Here is a 17,880-nt window from a genome sequence, read left to right on the forward strand (position 1 = left end):
GGCAGGTCATTTCAGGGTATTATCATCTGAAACAGAGATGGCATTGTCTTAAAAATAGCACACATGGCTTTCTTCTTCCTATTGCAGTAGCAGTTGGCTGTTTCGAACCACAGGGCATTAGACCAACAAAGTCATGAGGCAGTGGCTTGATTTTGCAGGCTTTGGACTAGTAGGAATGATGGTACTAGGACACAGAAATCTGTGGGACCCAGCCCCTTGGTTTTGAGCTCCCAAGAGCAGTCTTGGCCCAATTTCTCCACCCAGTTCTCAGCTTTCTTTCCTTTTTTTTTTTTTTTTTTTTTTTTTTTTTTTTTGAGGTCTAAAGAGACGTAAATGACCCTTAGGCAAAAGCTATGAGTTGTCTCCCTGGTTTCAGAAACTCTCCAAACCAGACAGACCAGGATCTTGGAGCTCAGCCTCTTTCAGGAAAGGTTGGATAAGAAGTGGGGATTCGCCCTCAGCCTGAACTCCCCTGGCTCCACCCCACTCTGAGCCCCACCTCTGGGTTCCAGCTTCCTCTGTCCACTGCCACATGGAGCCTACCTGCTCTGGGTTTGCATGCCAGGTAAATTTTCTGATTAACATTCATTTGCCTATTCCCGAACATGACTAAAGATCCTGGCGGGTTGGTTGTTCTGCCTGTTCGTGTTCTCAAAAGCCAAAGTTGTCAAATGGCCTTTAAATATTATAAGCACCATATATACAGATCATTCTTGCCTCTAGTTAGCTCAGTAGCATTATATTCTATATTATATGGCATTCAAACTATTTGGGTGGCCTTGTGTTCTTTATCTCCTTCAGAATCACAGGAAAACTGATTGCTATTGTTCCCTTAATTGACTGCTCATAATCACCCTGCGAATTAGGGATAGGGTGAAATCTCTGGCTCTTATGTCCGCAGCCTTGAGATCCAGGGCTCCTTTCAAGCCCTGTAGTAGCCCCTACAGGGCTGCAAAAGCATGTGGGCAGGTGCAACTGGCCAGGGGCTGGNATATATATATATATATATATGATTTTTTTTCAGGAAGAGCTATTTTAATTTTCTATTAAACATTCTTCTAAAAGGCATTATTTTACCTCATCTCGGAGTTATAAGAAATAACATTAGCATTAGAAAAACTAGGAAGAAAGATAAGTGCAGGTAATTAATTAAACTAAACATATGAAGAATGAGAAGGACAATAAAAAACTGAGAGCCAAAATAATATGAAAATATAATTTGAAAACTGTGTATCTCAAAGGAAACTTTATTTGTTCAATTATTTTAAACAAGGGTGTTTTAAGACTTTTTAAAAAAAAGACTCTTAACATACTGATTTTTCAAAAGGGAACCCATTTAAAAATATATTTATTTAAAAAATAGGCCTGCCTTCAACTATTGATTTTTTGCCCAAGCTCTAATCATATAGAAACTTAATTTAATAAAAAGTGAAAATACCCAGACACATGGTAAAAGGGAGATACGATTCAACTTTATAATAGGACTGAATAAGACTTAAATTTAAAAAAAGAAAGAAAATAAAAGGAGAGCTAGCAAGAGGTAATATCTAATAACAAATAAAATTTTAAAAAAATAAATATGAGTGGCAAGGAAAAGGGACAGGAAATATAGCATGGCCATCTTATTTTTTTTTTCTTTTTCTCCCAATAAAAGACATTTTTGAACTACAAAAAAGAAAAAAAATTAAATGAAATGAAAGCAGGACTGTTCTGGAGAGAAAAATGGTAGTATGTATGTGTGTGTGTGTGGGGGTGTGTGTATTTTTTTATCCCCCCACCCCAGTACTGGGGATCAAACCCAGGGCCTCACACATGCTAGGCGAGTGCTTTACCACTGAGCCGCAACCCCAGCATATCCCAGCCCTTTAAAAATTTTATTTTGAGACAGGATCTTACTAAATTGTTCAGTTTTCTACGTATTATAGGTATGTACCACTATGCCCAACTTAGAACCTGCATTTATTGAATACCTACTCTATGCCTATTACTCTATGAATATTTTTGCTTAATTTCAATAATTATCACAGCAACCCTATCAGCCAGGTTTTTTCACATCAGCTACATATCCCCATTTTATAGATGAGGAAACTGAAGCCCAAATTCAGTTAGTGGGAATTGGATCCAGATCTGATTCTCAAGTCTGCAGTCTTTCCAATAGCTCTTCAATAACTAGGAATAGGATGAGGGCAGGATGCTGGTGGAAGGGAGGAAGCTCAGAAAGCAGGGAGCCAGGTTTAAGAAAGTCAGGTGGGCACAGAGGAGGTGGGGTGGGAAGGCTAAGAGGGGACAAAGCGCCTCAGAGTCATGTCGCTCAGTTGCATCGATGTTCTGAGGGACCCTGTTACCCTTCAGGAAGTTCAATATCTGTAGCTGCAGGGCTCCTGCTTGGTTTTCAGTTTTTATTTCCCAACCGGGTTTACAAAACAGCTCTCAGCACTTCTGGGTTTCAGGAGGGCACATGCCAGGCTGGGTGATGCCCTTGAGATTCCCGTCCTTGCCCTGGAGGGCTTTGAAGCTGCCTGAGTTTCTCCAGCAGCCCCTGGGCCTCATCTCTCTGGGGTCTCCCCTGCCTTTCCCATTTGCAGTTCCTCAATGTCTCAGGTGAAAGTACAGGTCCAGTTCTTTCTTTGCCAGTTAGATTTCAGTTCGGGTGAGTCCCTTAATTGTTCTTGCTGTTTATTGCTTTTGCGGCTGAAGGACTGCTGAAATCCAGCATTCACCTGGACTTTCAGGAAGGCGAGGAATGGACCAGAGGGGGCTGTGATCACTGCCTGAAGTTATGAATGAGACCAGGCAAGCACCAGGCAAGTGCTGCTGAACCACACCCCAGCCCATGGCCAGGTAGTCTTGAAGGACAGAAAGCCTGGCCTTTCCAGCTCTCTTCACTGACACAGAAGCACCGTGCACAAGTGTGCTGACTGGAAAGATGTAAGACTATAACACGCCGTCGTGTACACCTGTAGATGGACGATCAGCCACTGAAAACCAGGTTGAAGAATCTGTAGTGAAATGGAGGCAGCTTGATTTTTAGTCTGTAAAAGTAACACCGATCTACATGTGTCAAGGGAAAAGAGTGGAAGTTTAAATGTCAATAGGCTATTGCTGAGGCTGGGGTTGTGGCTCAGTGGTAGAGCACTTGCCTAGCATGTGTGAGGCACGGGGTTCGATTCTCAGCACCACATATAAGTAAATGTATAAAATAAAGGTCCATCAAAATCTTATTTTTTATTTTAAAGGCTAGGGGTTGGGCTTGTAGCTAGAGCACTTGCCTAGCATGTGTGAGGCACTGGGTTCGATTCTCAGTACCAAATATCCATATATAATAAATAAAATAAAGGTCACGGACAATTAAAATAATTTTTTTAAAAAAGGCTAATGCTGTCTCCCTTTTGAGTGGCTAAGTCGCAGGTGCCAGTGTTTCTGGGACAGACTGCCTGGGTGGATTCAAGTAATTCACATGTAATCACCCACTCTGTGCCTCAGTCTCCTCATCTCCTAATAATAATGGCACCAGATTTGTTAAATATCACAGACTTGTCAGAGAAACCAGAAACAGAAGATTTTGAAAAGGACAGGAAAAAATTTATTCATAGAGAGTGCAAAAGAGTCAGACTTCAGGACTGACTCTCCAAATACAAAAATATAACAGTAGCATTTAAAACTGACAAATATGTCAAATTACTAAGGCTACTATGGTGGGTTGAATGGTGGTCCCCAAAAGATATGTCCGTGCCCTAACTCTAAACCCCTATGACTTTGGGACTTGGCTTGGAAAAAGGGCCTTTGCACATGTAATTAAGGATCTCAAAATAAGGTTACCCTGGATTATCATAGTGGGCCTCAAATCCAATGTCAAGTATCTTATATAAAAGAGGCAAGAGAACAAGGGAGACAGAGAAGGCTAGGAGCCTATGGAGGCAGAGGTTGGTGTGATGCAGCCACCATCCGCTGGAAGAGACAAGGAAGGATTCTCCCCTAGAGCATCCAAGGGACAGGTCCCGCCTGACACCTTGGTTTTGGACTTGTGACTCCAGAACTGTGAGACAATACATTCTGTTGTTTCAAGCTGCCAAGTTTGTGGTTGTTTGTTATTGCAACTAGGAAACTAAAAACCACTGCTAGTCGCTGCTATACTAGCTGCTCTTCTCGTGGAAAAGCTGTAACTTCTCATGTGATTATCGTAACTTGAAGACCATATACATCTTTTTATTCTTTATTGTTTTTTTTAGTCATACATGACAGTAGGATTCATTTTGACATAATTATGAAAGCATGCAATATATCTCATTCTAATTCAGTCCCCAGTACCCCTCCTTCCCCTTTTCTCCCCCTAATCTGGTCTCTTTCTTTCTGCCATTTACCCATAGTTATATTTTAAAAATTCATTTCTTGTGGATGTACATAATGGTGAGATTCACTGTGGTGTATTCATAGATGTAGACAGGAAAGTTGTGTCAATTCATTCCACTTTCTTTTCCCCATTCTTCCTCCCTTCCTTTCCCCTTTGTCTACTCCGTTGAACTTCAATTCTTCTCCTCTTGCCCCACCCCACTTATTGCAGGTTAGCTTTCCACAAAGCAGAGAAAACATTCGACCTTAGGTTTTGGGGATTGGCTTATTTCACTAAGCATGATAATCTTCAGATTCATCCATTTACTAGCAATAGTCATAAAGTCATTCTTAATGTCTGAGTAATACTCCATTGTGTATATATACCATGCTTTCTTTACCCATTCATCTGTTAAAGGGCACCTAAGTTGGCTCCATAGCTTAGCTATTGTGAATTGTGCTGCTATAAACATGGATGTGGCTGCTGATTTTAAATCCTTTGGCTATATACCAAGGTGTGGGAAACTGGGTCAAATGTTGGTTCCATTCCTAGTTTTTTGAGGAATCTCCATACTGCTTTCCAGAATGGTTGCACCAATTTGCAGTCCCACCAGCAAGGTTTGAGTGATCATTTTCCCCCACATCCTTGCTTACGTTTATTGTTACTCTTGAAAATTATCATCCTGACTGGAGTGAGATGGAATCTCAGTATAGATTTAATTTGCATTTCTCTAATTGCTAGAGATGTTGAACATTTTTTCATGTTTGTTGACCATTGACATTTTTTCTTTTGAGAAGTGTCTATTTATTTCCTTTGCCCATTTATTGATTGAGTTATTTGTTTTTGTTTGTTTGTTTGTTTTAGGTACCAGGGATTGAACTCAGGGGCTTTCAACCACTGAGCCACATTCCCACCCAATTTTGTGTTTTATTTAGATTCAGGGTCTCACTGAGTTGTCTAGGGCCTCACTAAATTGCAGAGGCTGGCTTTGGAATCACCATCCTCCTGCCTCAGCCTCTGGAGCCACTGGGATTACAGGCATGTGCCACCATGCCAGGCAGGGTTATTTGGTGTTGTTTGGTGTTAGGTTTTTTTGAGTTCTTTGTATATCCTGGATATTAATGCCCTATATGAGCAGCAGGTGATAAAGATGTTCTCCTATTCAGTAGGCTCTCTCTTCACACTCTTGGTTGTTTCCTTTTTGTACAGAAGCTTTTTAGTTTGATGCTATCCCTTTTGTTGATTTTTTTTTTATTTTACTTCTTGCGCTTTAGGAGTCTTTGTTAAAGAAGTCAGTTCCTGAGCTGATATGTTGGAGTGTTGGGCCTACATTTTCTTAAAGCAGGTGCAGGGTCTCTAGTCTAACCATGACATCTTTACATATCAACATAACAAAAATCAGGCATAGAATTATTTCTGATCAGGAGCCCAGGTTCCCAGGAAAGAGTCAAAGCTGAAACTCCTAATTTTGGTTTTTCTTTCTTTCTTTTTTCATACCCAGGAATTGAACCCAGGGATGCTTAACCACTGAGCCATATCCCCAGCCCTTTTTTTATATTTTATTTTGAGACAGGGTATCGTTGAGTTGCTTAGGGACTTGCTAAGTTAATTTTGTTTTTTCTTAGGTGTAAAATGTTTTTGGTTTTTGTTTTGCCTAAGCATGGTATGTGAACTATTTACTGATTTAGGGAACAGGGCAGATTTTTGTTTCTACTGGTTGTGGTGAGATGAAATCAATTAATAAATGTTAGAACAATACCTGGTACTACTAGGCATTCTGTGTATTAACTATCGCTATCCTTTTTGTTAACTTGTTTGTTCTATATTTTTTGCAGTATCATTTTTTTCCCCCTAGTTCACCTTCTCCTTTATACTAAAACATAGACCACTGGAGGTGGAAGAGCCACAGTACCTGAACCGGTTTCTTTGGGCCTCTATGCAAAAGATCCAAGTTAATCTTACCTCTCTTGTGGTCCTGTTGTTCTTCCTATTTTATCCTATTTGGTGAGCAGTGGATCCTAGTAGCAATTCCCCCCCCTCCTTTTTTTAATGCAATTAATTTATTGGTTTTGCGGTGCTGGGGATTGAACCCAGCCAGGGCCTCAGGTATGCTAGGCATGTGCTCTACCAATGAGCTATATCCCCAGCCCTCTCCTCTTTTTAAGGAGAAAAGTTTGTTCTTAGGCAAATGTTCATACTGAAGTGATGGTAACCAGGTTCTCATTGCATCCTTGTGGAAAGGGAGGGAGAGCAGCTGGGGTAAGAGGACAGTTAGCCTGGGGCCTCCAGGGGTGAGTTTTGAGCAGGGTGTGGAGTCACCAGTGAGCACATTGAGGAGCACAGTGGCCACAAGGCTGAGCCTGGCTTAGGCTCAGATGGTCTTTTCCAAGGGCTCCAACATGGGGCGCTTTCCTGGAAGTTTGTTTACTCATTCATTTGGAAAGCAAGCATCTCCTGGGTTGAGTAACTAATGTTATTGAGCATCTACTATGTTCCAGCTCAGGCCACGAGGCTATAGCTGGGACCAAACAGACAAAAATCTTTGTCCTTGAGGAGCTTATGCCCTGGTGGGGGGACAGATAACAAACAAGATAGATAAATAAAATATTCAGTATGTTAGATAGTGATGAATGCTAAGAAGAAAAATGATGTGGGGGAGGAAGGTGGCGGATAGGGAGAGGGAGCTGTGATCTTAGCCCCTTGAAAGGCCTCCCCGATAAGGAGAAACTGGAGTCAACGCCCAGGGGAGGGTGGTGAGGTGAGGCAGGCGGGTGTCTGGGGAAACATTTGCTGAACTCCTAAAACAGCAGACATCTGCAGCAGGAGAGGGGAGGGCCTGGCCTTTGAGAAATCCAGCAGAAAGCCACAGGAATCTGGGCTAGGTTTCTCATTTTGCAAAGGGCAATACAAAGTGTGTCCCTCATGTGTTAACAAATGAAAATTGAGAAGCATAATAAACTATATTCAGTAAATGCAAGATCTATAATTAAAAAATCACTAATAAATTATATCTCTTTTCTATAAGATTATTTATATAAGTTATAGATCCTAGCATAGCCTGGGACTTTAGCAACCATTTGTTGTTAGTGGTTCCTTTTGTTGTTGTTGTTTTAACTTTTTAATGTATATTTTTAGTTGTTGATGGACCTTCATTTTATTAAATTATTTATATGTGGTACTGAGAATTGAACCAGTGCTGCACACATGCCAGGCAAGTGCTCCACCACTGAGCCACAACTGGAGCCTGTTAGTGGTTTCTAAACTTGCCAGATGATAGGAATCCACTGGACTGCTTGGTTTAAAGGTAGACTCCACCCCTGTCCAGAGGAGGGCTCTGAGACTCTGTGTATTTAAGAGCTCCCTGGGTGATTCTCTTAAAGGGCAGGTTTGAGAGACTTGTTAAGTTTCAAAAACAAGGAAATGGAAGCTTATCGAGGGTGATGTCTTGGTCAAGGTGGATGGGTCAATTGCGGGCAGAACCAGGAATGATTCTTAGATTTCCCAAGTCCCTTGTCCATGAAAGGTTTTTTGCACAACACAAAGATCACCTCTGATATTTCAACTTGGGACACAATAAGATACAAGGCCTAAAAGCTGAGGCTGGCTCAGACATCTGAATGTACCAGTTACTATAACCGATCTCCAAATGGCACGCCGAGTGTCCTGGCAGCCAAGACTGCAGGAGAATTGAGTTGGGTTATTCCATTCAATAACACAATGTATAGTTATTTCATTTCATAAGAACATCTTTTTCCTCGAACAGATTTTTTAAATTTTTATTTATTTATTTTGTACTGGGGATTGAACCCATGGGCACTATACCACTGAGGTACATTCCCAATCCCCCCCTTTTTTGGGGGGTGTACCAGGGATTGAACTCAGGGGCACTCAAGCACTGAGCTACAGCCCCAGACCTATTTTGTATTTTATTTAGAGACAAGTTCTCACTAAGTTGCTTAGTGCCTCACTTTTGCTGAGGCTGGCTTTGAACTCATGATCCACCTGCCTCAGGCTCCTGAGCCGCTGGGATTATAGGTGTGCACCACAGTGCTCAGTCTTTTTTTTTTTTACTTTTTTATTTTGAAGCAGGGTTTTGCTACATGCCTAGGTTGATCTTGAACTTGCAATGTCTGGCCTCAGCCTCCCAAATTGCTGGGATTAGAGTTGTGTGCCACTGTGCCCAGCTTCATCTAGCACATTTTGACTTCGAAACCCTCCGCCTCCTAACATGGCAAGTAGAAAAGAAAAGAGAAGATAAGGAGGGAGAAAATGGCAAGAGGAGATCTATATTCCCCCAATTGGAGTGATTTCTTCGGTGTAATTTCTCTTCTGTGGGTGGCCTGGAGTTTCAGGCTCTTAGGCTATGAGTGACATGAGCTTGAAGGGACCCTGGAATAGATTTCTTGAAAATAGGTTTTTGATGCTGCCTAATATTCTTCATGAATGTGTCGGCTGTGAGGCCTGAAAAGACAAAGCACAGTGTGACCCATGGCGGGTTGTAGGACCCTCTGTGTTACTGGGCAGTACTTTCCCATTTGGGGTCAGAGGTCAGGTTATACCGCTCTTCCTCCACAGACATTTGGTGTCAAATTAGTAGGAAATTTTTTTGAATAAAAGCTGGTTTTATTCCAATCCAGGTTTAAAGGAAGATGGAAGAAACCTTTTGTCTCAATATCTCCATCTTATTAAAAGCTAAAAAAGACAGTTGGCCTTGATTCAAAATGAACAGGAGAGTCTCAATTGAATTCCGTTAGTTCCCTTCCTCCAGGATTGGCTGGCCACAGGTGGTATTATAGTCCCTTATGGCTGTCATTCAGTTTCTAGCAGCCTTGCCCAGGGACCCTTCCTGGATCCTGGCTAGCTGAATTCAGCTGGGCACCTGTATAAGAAATAAGAAATAGGCAAAGGATGGAAAAAGGAAAAATGAACTTTTGCACTTTGATTGGGAGAGAAGCAGCGAGATTGCTTCTCTACTCTATAAATCGGTTATGATTGATAGAAGCAAGAGCCAGGTGATATTCATATGTAGATATAGCCAAGCAGTGTTAATCAGAAATGTGACAGTCTTAGCTGCCTTGGTGTCTGTTGAGCCAGAGGATGTAGCCCTCCAGTCTTTACTCCCAGAGTGAGGAATTTGTCCTCAGTGTCAGAAGGGCGCTGCATTAGAGTCTGGTCTGGACTGGAAGGTGAATGGTCAGCCCAGGTCTCTTGGGGACTGGGCGGTTACTGCCTTGTAGAAGCATCTGTGACTCTACTCTGCTCCACTGGGCAGGAGGGGTTGGTTGGGATTCGTGCATGCATGTGTGTGTGTGTGCTCTGCATGTGATGGTCCCCTGCCACACTGGGGGGAACCTAGCTAACACACTCCTCCAGAGTTACATTTGACTACATCAGTGACTTTGGCTTTCTGGGCAAATCTGGACTCCTGGGGAAAAAAAAGTTTCTCTCTCCAAGCCTGCTCTATGGTGCAGGAGGAGACACACAATTGCCTTTGTTGTTTGTTCTTCCCGTGTGGGGACAAAAGCCCTTTCAGTTGGTGTGGAATGTACAAGAGTTTTATGCCAACGGCTGCTGGGTCTTGGCCTGGAATCCTGCAGATCAGGCTGAGTAGGGGAGTTGGTTGCTTCATCCAAAGCTCCCCTGGGTCCTATCTGCCATATCTCCATGTGGTCAGGGTCTACCACAGGGGCCTCACTGCCCGCTCTGTCTTCTCTGAGTGTAGCTGTGATCTCCTGTGACATTCCTGTCCTCATCAAGGGCTGAGAACCCGTGGCCTGTGCAGGTAGGTGCTGTGCCAGGGTTCATGACTTCATTCTACCCTCCTAACTTGGAGTTGCACGGTGTTATCTCCACTTTGCCTCTGAGGGCACCATCTTCAGAAGGGCCTGAGGGACAATGCTGAGTCTAAAGCTGTGGCAATAAAGGGAGGGGATGGCTCTGCCCCGGAGCTTGAGCACAACAGGGCCTCAACCGGCAGTGGTCATGCTGTTATTGGAAACTTAAATGAAACAAAAAACACAACTCTGGTGGGAAAAGGGAAGGAGTGGAGGAAGGCCACCAAAAAACTTTCGAGTGGCACAAGTGGCCTTTTCTCTTTGCTGTTTCCATTCCTGGGTGTTTCCACTGTCCAGGAGCCAGAGACTCACCACAAAGAAAACTGTTGCCAAAATGTTGCAGGGTTGTGCTGTTTGGGGAGGGAACTTTTCCCAGGTCACTATTGTTTGCTTTTTTTTTTTTTTTACCAGGGTCCCGCATCTCCTAGGGTGCTGAAGCCAACCACAGAGTTGAACTTTGCTCTAATTTCAAAATGTCAACAAGCCTGTGCTACTGGGAAGTGCCCGGGAACAGACCTGCCACCAGCCCCAGGGGAGCCCCAGGTGCAGGAATGAGGGACTAACAAAGGATCCTGGGAAACCTCTGTGGGCTTGAAAGCAATTTCATTAGGTCTATCCAGGAGCCCGGCAGATTGCACAATCGTGCTATCTTACAAACAAGAGAAGAAGAAAGGAGAGAGGGTTGCTGAGGGGAGAAGGGTGTGGGCATCAAATGGGCTTTTATATGTGATCTTGTTTAAACAAGACTCTTATCAAGGAGTAATACTAAACTTTGCTCTTTTCTTATTGCCTCAGCTCCGTGGGGAATTGGTATGTGACTTTTGGATTCCATGAGGGAGGATTAAATTGCCTCCTTCGAGATAAGAGCCCCAAATAAGCTGATAGCATTGATAGAAATGAGGGAGGATTCCCTTGTGTCCTGACGGACTTTGATTCTGCTATCTAGACTCTTGTCTTCTGTGCACAAACTGTACATCAAGACAGAAGAAAGCTGGTCTTGTGGAAGAGCAGCATAGATGGGGTGCCTCCCCTGAGCTGAGCTGTGTGCAGGAGGGGTGGGATTCCCAGGAATGAGCCACACCTGGGCCTGCAGGAATGGTCCAGGTCCTCAGTGGTAAGGCTCAGGACGTTGATTTTTTTTTTTTTTTTTAATTTTTTATTGTTGGCTGTTCAAAACATTACATAATTCTTGATATATCATATTTCACACTTTGATTCAAGTGGGTTATGAGCTCCCATTTTTACCCCAAATACAGATTGCAGAATCACATTTTTAAATGACTAGTAAATCACCTAACACTCTGTTTAGAGCTCTGGGAAAACTCCCAAGTAATTGTCAAACAATTAAGTGTGTATTTATGTCCAAGAAGTTCACAGTACCGTGTTAGAAAATGAAGGGCAAGTCAGGGGTAGGAAGTGGATACGGGAGAGGCTTGAAGCCCCAGGGCTTAGCTAAGCGACTTGGGCTAGTTTGCTCTCTTGTTCTTTGTTTTCTCACCTATAAAATGGAATCATTTTCAGGGTGATCCTGAAGGTACTTGGAACAGAGTAAGACTTTGACCTCTGCCTTTCAGGTGCTTTCAACCTAAAGGGGAAAGCAAATAAGGTATGTTTGAAACTAACACCATCTGACCTGGTTATTCTGAGAACTGTGATGTAGAAGTCAGAGGAAGACAAAAACCCTTACTCAGGACTTAGGGTGATGGGGGAGTGGGATGTAACTCAGTGAAAGCACATGCCTAGCATGTGTGAGGTTCTGGGTTCAATCCCCAACACTGTAATTAAAAATAATAATAATAAATAAATAAATAAATAAATAATTTTTTTCAGGTAGGAGGTGAAGAATTGGGGCCTCAGAATTGGGTAGGAATTTAGTAAGTAAGAACATTCCAGCTGGAAATAAATAGCATGAACAAGGATATGAAGGCAGGAAAACGCAAGGCATACCTGTGGGTTCCAGGTTTCTTCAGTTTGGCTCCAGCTAAGGTCCTTCGCGGGGAACTGTGGGAAATGAAGTTTGATACTAGGTGGCTGACTTTTGAGTACCAGCATTCTTGTATATGCAGTATACATATACAGTGGAAGGGTTTTGAAGTGGGGTTTACTTCTCTTGTCTCTCCTAGGGTCATCTGTGCTTGAATATTGAGAAGCCACCACCATCAGCGGATCCACAGAGACTCCATCAGCTTTGGCTTCTTGGGAACTGGTATTCTAGGGGCAGGGTCTGACCAGCATGCAACATAATCCTTTCTCCATTTTTTCCACATTTGGGGCATTTAAGACCAGCTGTGAAATGCCCTGAGAATGGGGATGTGTTTGGAGAGGCTGCTGTGGGACACCAAATGGAGCTAAAACTGGTCTGGAACTGCACTGTCCAATATGGTAGCCACTAACACTTTTGGTTATGAAGCACTTGGTCTGTGGCCGCTCCAAGCTGAGAAATGCTGTGAGGGTAAAATACACACCACATTTCAAAGACTTATCACTTAAAAAAAGAATATACATCGTCTCATTAATATTTTAAATATTGATTATATGCTGATAAAATATTTTGGATATTTGGGCTAAATAAAATGTTATGAAGCTTCATTTTACTTGTTCTTTTTTTTTTTCCTTTTGTATATGGCTACTAGAAAATTAAAAATTATCTATGTGGCTCACATTACATTTTTTTTGGACAGCACCTAGAGATCTAGGCTGGGTGGTGTATGACCTAGATAGTTACCAGGGCTGTAACTCTATACTCCTACTAGTTTGGGTGATGTGTCTGCCTTCTAATGGAGCCAGGCTCAGATACAAACCAAATCTCATTGTGCTTAGGATAAGAAGTTCAGTGAGGAAAGGGTATTTCAATTGTTGTTATCAGTTCTCCAAATTTCTCCACAATTCGGCTCCAAAATTCTGACTTTCAGTTGAGGGTATAGGATGATAGTATATAGCGTCATGCTGGTCCCTTTGGAGAGAAAACCTCATGAAAGTAAAGGCAGAAGCTTTTGGAAGGTCTGGAGTGCTCAGTGGCTCCTTGGTTGGGCTTTTCTGTGAACACTCCAAATACCTACGAGTCAGGAACTGGTTGAGGGGCTAGGAAAAGCAGGCCTCTGAAAACCACATTGCACATGAAGGAAATATGCCAAACTGTTTACAGAAAATTTTCTCAAGGTTTTGTATTTAGGGATGATTTTATTTCCCTCCTGCACATTTTAGGATTTTCCTAATTTTCTACAGTGAATAACCCGAAGAAACCTTTTTTTTTTTTCTTATAGAAAAGTGCAAGCCCAGTGTGTTGACACAGGCCTGTAATCCAAGTGACATGGGAGGCTAAGGCAAGGGGATTGCATGTTTGAGGCCAACCTCAGCACCTTAGTAAGATCCTGCCTCAAAATAAAAAATAAAAACGGCTGGGGAGGTAGCCTAGTGGTAGAAAACCCTTGGGTTTAATCCCCAGTACCACCACTAAGGATTGCAGGGAGAAAAAAAAAGTACAGTGCTTTTTGGAACAAGAGGGAGACAGTAGTGAATTTTCAGTTGCTAATAGATGGGGGCCAGCCAGGGAGGGGACTCAGACCAAAGTCCCCAGGCTTAATAAAACAAAACTTTTTTTTTTTTTTTTTTCAGGGAGAGGGGATTGAACTCAGGGGCACTCAACCTCTAAGCCACATCCCCAGCCCTATTTTGTATTTTATTTAGAGACTGAGGCTGGTTTTGAACTCTCAATCCTCCTGCCTAAGCCTCCCGAACCTCTGGGATTACAGGCATGTGCCACCACGCCTAGCTAAAATAAATCTGCATGGACAGAGGTGGGTTTTGTGAAGGCTAGGGAGGCTTCATCAGCCTGACTGCTGAATACTGGGGTCATGTGTAAGTTCAGGGGACTTCCCAGGCATACAGACTGAATTCAGTCTGTATGAACAACTTACCATTGGTAAGTCCTACCATCAGTAGGCCTCAGCTTCCTCACCTGCTGTGGGTCTGGTCACAACTCTAAAGGTAGAAAATATTCTATAAACACTAGCGATCATTATCATGGAGATGTAGACTTTCAAACATCCTAATAAGAATTTATTTTTTAATTTAGTACTGGGGATTGAACCCAGAGGTGCTCTACCACTATGCTCTACCCCCAGCCCTGTTTATTTATTTATTTATTTTTAATTTTGAGACAATGTCTTGTAGCTAAATTGGCTGGGTTGGCCTCAAACTTGCAATCCTCCTGCCTTAGCTTCCTGCGTCTCTGGGATTATAGTGCCACCTTAGTAAGTAAGGCCCGGCTTAGTAATAGGAAATCTTAAAAAGATTCCCAGGTTGCACCATGGGGGTATTTCACAAGCTTCTACTTCTACATAAAGTTGGAACAGAACAGGTTGCTGAAAGGCCTACAGGGAGGGGAGGCCACAGAGGTGCACACAGCTCTGTCCTGCCACAGCCGTTGACATTCTATTTCTCATATCAAGGTCCTGAGAAAATGTCATGTTTCCAGAAACTCTAATTAGGAAAACACAGAATAATGGTAAACATTTTCACAGAGTTCCTCCATCAACAACTTGCCTGGTACAGAGGGCAAGCAAACAATCCTCTGGACATCTCAGTTGGCCTTAAGTGGGGCTCTAGCTGGTTGATGCCAGGACTAATTGACAGCATTTCCCTGCCTATCACAATGACAATCACAATGAGTCATTTTATTGCTAATGGGCTTGATGTTCAGAAGGAAAGAGAACATTTTCCCCTCATGCTTTTATGTTTGTTTGTTTGTTTGGAGGACTAGAGGTGGAACATAGTGTACTTTACTACTGAGCTACATACCCAGTCCTTTTTATTTTATATTTTGAGACAGGGTCTCACTAAGTTGCTGAGGCCACCCTTGAATTTGCAGCCCTCCTGCTTCAGCCTCCTCAATTGCTGGGATTACAGATGTGTGCCACCATGCCCAGCTTCCCATCATTCCTTTTTTGGTGGGGAGGGCAGTTCCTGGGATTGAACTCAGGGGCACTCAACCACTGAGCCACATCCCCAGCCCTATTTTGTATTTTATTTAGAGACAGGGTCTCACTGAGTTGCTTAGTGCCTCGCTAAGCTGAGTCTGGCTTTAAACTCTTGATCCTCCCGCTTCTGAGTTTATAGGTGTGCGCCATCCTGCCCCTTCCTATCATTCTTAATGTTCATATTAAATTGCTTCAGAATTTTTTAAAATGTATTTTTGTTTATATATTTGTTTTAGGGGTTTATCTCCACTAAGAGGCTATGCCACCCTGTTAGTTCTTGGCCTGCTATAGTTGACCTGTTGTCACGGCCTCTGGGCCGTGAGTAAGGACACCACCCAAAACTGGGCCTGGAGGTTCAGTAGAAGTTTGGTTTCTCTATGGTCTGCAAGTCGTTGTCATTGGGCCAGGCTCATGGAAGTCCTGATGGAGTATGGAAAAACAAAGTCAATTCACAATAGACCTGCAGACCCCAAGAAAATCACACACAGGTCACACACACAACAATCCCTTAAACCAATGGTTCTCAACCCAGTGAGTGATTTTTCCTCCTAGGGGACATTTGGCAATGTCTGAAGACATTTTGTTTTGTGAAGGGACAAGGGTACCACTGGTGTCAGGCAGGTAGAAAACAGGAATTCTGCTAACAATGTACAGAGGTTTCCCTTTCCTCCCTACACCACCCCACCTCACACACAAAAAGACAATCTGGGTCTGGGGTGGTGGCGAATACCTGTAATCCCAGCGATGGGGAGGCTGAAGCAAGAGGATCGCAAATTGGGGGGGGGCAGCCTCAGCCATTTAGTGAGGCCTTAAGCAACTTCATGAGAATGTGTCTCAAAATTAAAAAAGAGAAAAAGAGCTGGGGTTGTAGTTCAGTAGTAAAGTACCTATGGGTTAATTCCTCAGTACCAAAACAATCAAATAAACAAACCCAAAAAACAAAAACAAAATGCAACATACACACACAGACAATCTGGTCTAAAACATTAACAGTGCTGAGGTTGACAAACCCTGGGTTCGGCAGGATCAGCACCAATGCTCTCCATTATGTGCTCCTAATCCACCCATCCAACCACTCTCCCAACACATACTCCTGCAGGTCCTGCCCCTATTCCTAAACCTGCCTGTCTTCATTTTGACCTCTGTACCTTTTGCCTTTGCTCATGTGGGTCCCTCTGTCTGGAACATTCCTCTAAGCACCTGTCAGAACCCTACCTTTCCTTTAAAGCTCAGACTTCTCCTCTCCTGTGAATTTGTCCTCAACAACCCAGTCACTATAACCTTGTTGCAGGGGACAGAGGAGGCAAGACACCAAATAGGAACAGGAAGCAGGTTTATTTAGCTATAGCTAGGTTCAAAGGGCAAAGCTTTCATTGTAATCAGTCAATCTCCCTGAACCCCAAGTTCAGGTCGTTTCCGAACTTCATACCCAGCGTGTGAGGGGAGGGGCTCAGAAGTTCACAGTCTGAAGAAGTTCACACAAAAGCAGCTTTTTCTTTCACTGTTCTGGGCAAATGAACCCAAGGACAGTGCCTGAAAAGGGGAGAGCATCTTCTCCTCCCCTTTCTTTCCTCCCCCTGCCAACTGTCACCAAAGAGCCCAACTGGTAACTTCTCTTATCTTAGAAATGTAGACATCTCTGTGAAGCCCCAGCTCAAGGCCAGAGGCCTTGTTAAAGGATCTGTCTTTTTTTTTTTTTAAACATTTTGCATTTACAAACACACTTCTACAAACTACTATGCTGGATAAATGTTTGTGAAAAACTAGTAAAGGGGCGATCAGCACCTGGAGTACTGATTTCTTCCAGGCCAGTGGCCAAGTAAGATAGAGCAACAGGAAAATAGGAAGTTTACCTACATTGAACTCTTTTGTAGAGACTCTTTTGCTTATAGTCCTAAAATCAATTATGGTCAAGATTTCTGGAGAAGCTTAGTTAAGATTTTCTGTGGAGGAGGGGGTGTCGCTGACTGTCTCCAGAAGCAAGGTTGGCTACTTCCCATTTGCAATGCCCTGTAAGATGGTTATTATATTATACTTGGTTTAAGCTCTTTAGGGTAGGTATTGAAGCTTAGTATGTGCTTTCTTTCTTTCTTTCTTTCCTTTTTTTTTTTGTACCAGGGATGGAACCCAAGGGCACTCTACCACTGAGCTATATCCTTATCCCTTTTTGCTTTGAAACAGGGTCTTGCTAAGTTGCTTAGGGACTTGCTAAATTGCTGAGAACTTGAACTTGCCATCCTTCTGCCTTAGCCTCCTGAGTCCCTGGGATTGCTGGCGTGCATCGCCACGCATGGATTCTTCTTCACTTTCTTGCCTTTCTTGGCCAATGATAACAAAAAAACATATTATAATGCTTTGTATTTTCATAGAATTTTCAGATCCATTTGAGTTTTCTTTAAAGTAGCCAAGGCAGAGATTTTTAATTTGTCAGATGAGGAGACAACTCCAAGGCCTGATTTGCAAAGACTCATATGAATAATATAGTTACAGTTTCATAGAGGTCTTCTTTGCAAAACTAGAAATGGGCTGGTTTCCTGCAAGCTGGCCTTCCTTCCCTATAACTTTCTCTCTCTCTCTCTTTAAAATTTAATTGAATTTTTATTTATTAATTTATTTATTTTTGGGTATTTTACAGGTGGGTGGGAAGGAACATTGTGTTCCTATACATTTTTTCGTTGGGCAGTCTTATCCATACATTGGTCTATAATTACTATCTACACATAGATGACTCATATGA

The 17,880-nt window shown here is 42.7% G+C and overlaps 1 long non-coding RNA gene across 2 annotated transcripts; it reads left to right on the top strand.

Annotated features, from left to right (window-relative positions):
- Positions 1 to 371: 371 nt before the first annotated feature.
- LOC107137115 lies at positions 372 to 12,744 on the top strand. 2 transcript variants are annotated; one of them, XR_007348079.1, is made up of 4 exons: positions 372 to 565; positions 10,576 to 10,707; positions 11,686 to 11,770; positions 12,288 to 12,744. It is a non-coding gene; the product is annotated as an uncharacterized LOC107137115 (long non-coding RNA). The 2 variants fall into 2 exon arrangements; XR_001502799.2 differs by lacking the exon at positions 372 to 565 and adding an exon at positions 9,620 to 10,112.
- Positions 12,745 to 17,880: the final 5,136 nt, after the last annotated feature.

The sequence above is a fragment of the Marmota marmota genome, unplaced genomic scaffold (assembly GCF_001458135.2).
Source record: "Marmota marmota marmota unplaced genomic scaffold, marMar, whole genome shotgun sequence".
NCBI lineage: Eukaryota > Metazoa > Chordata > Mammalia > Rodentia > Sciuridae > Marmota > Marmota marmota.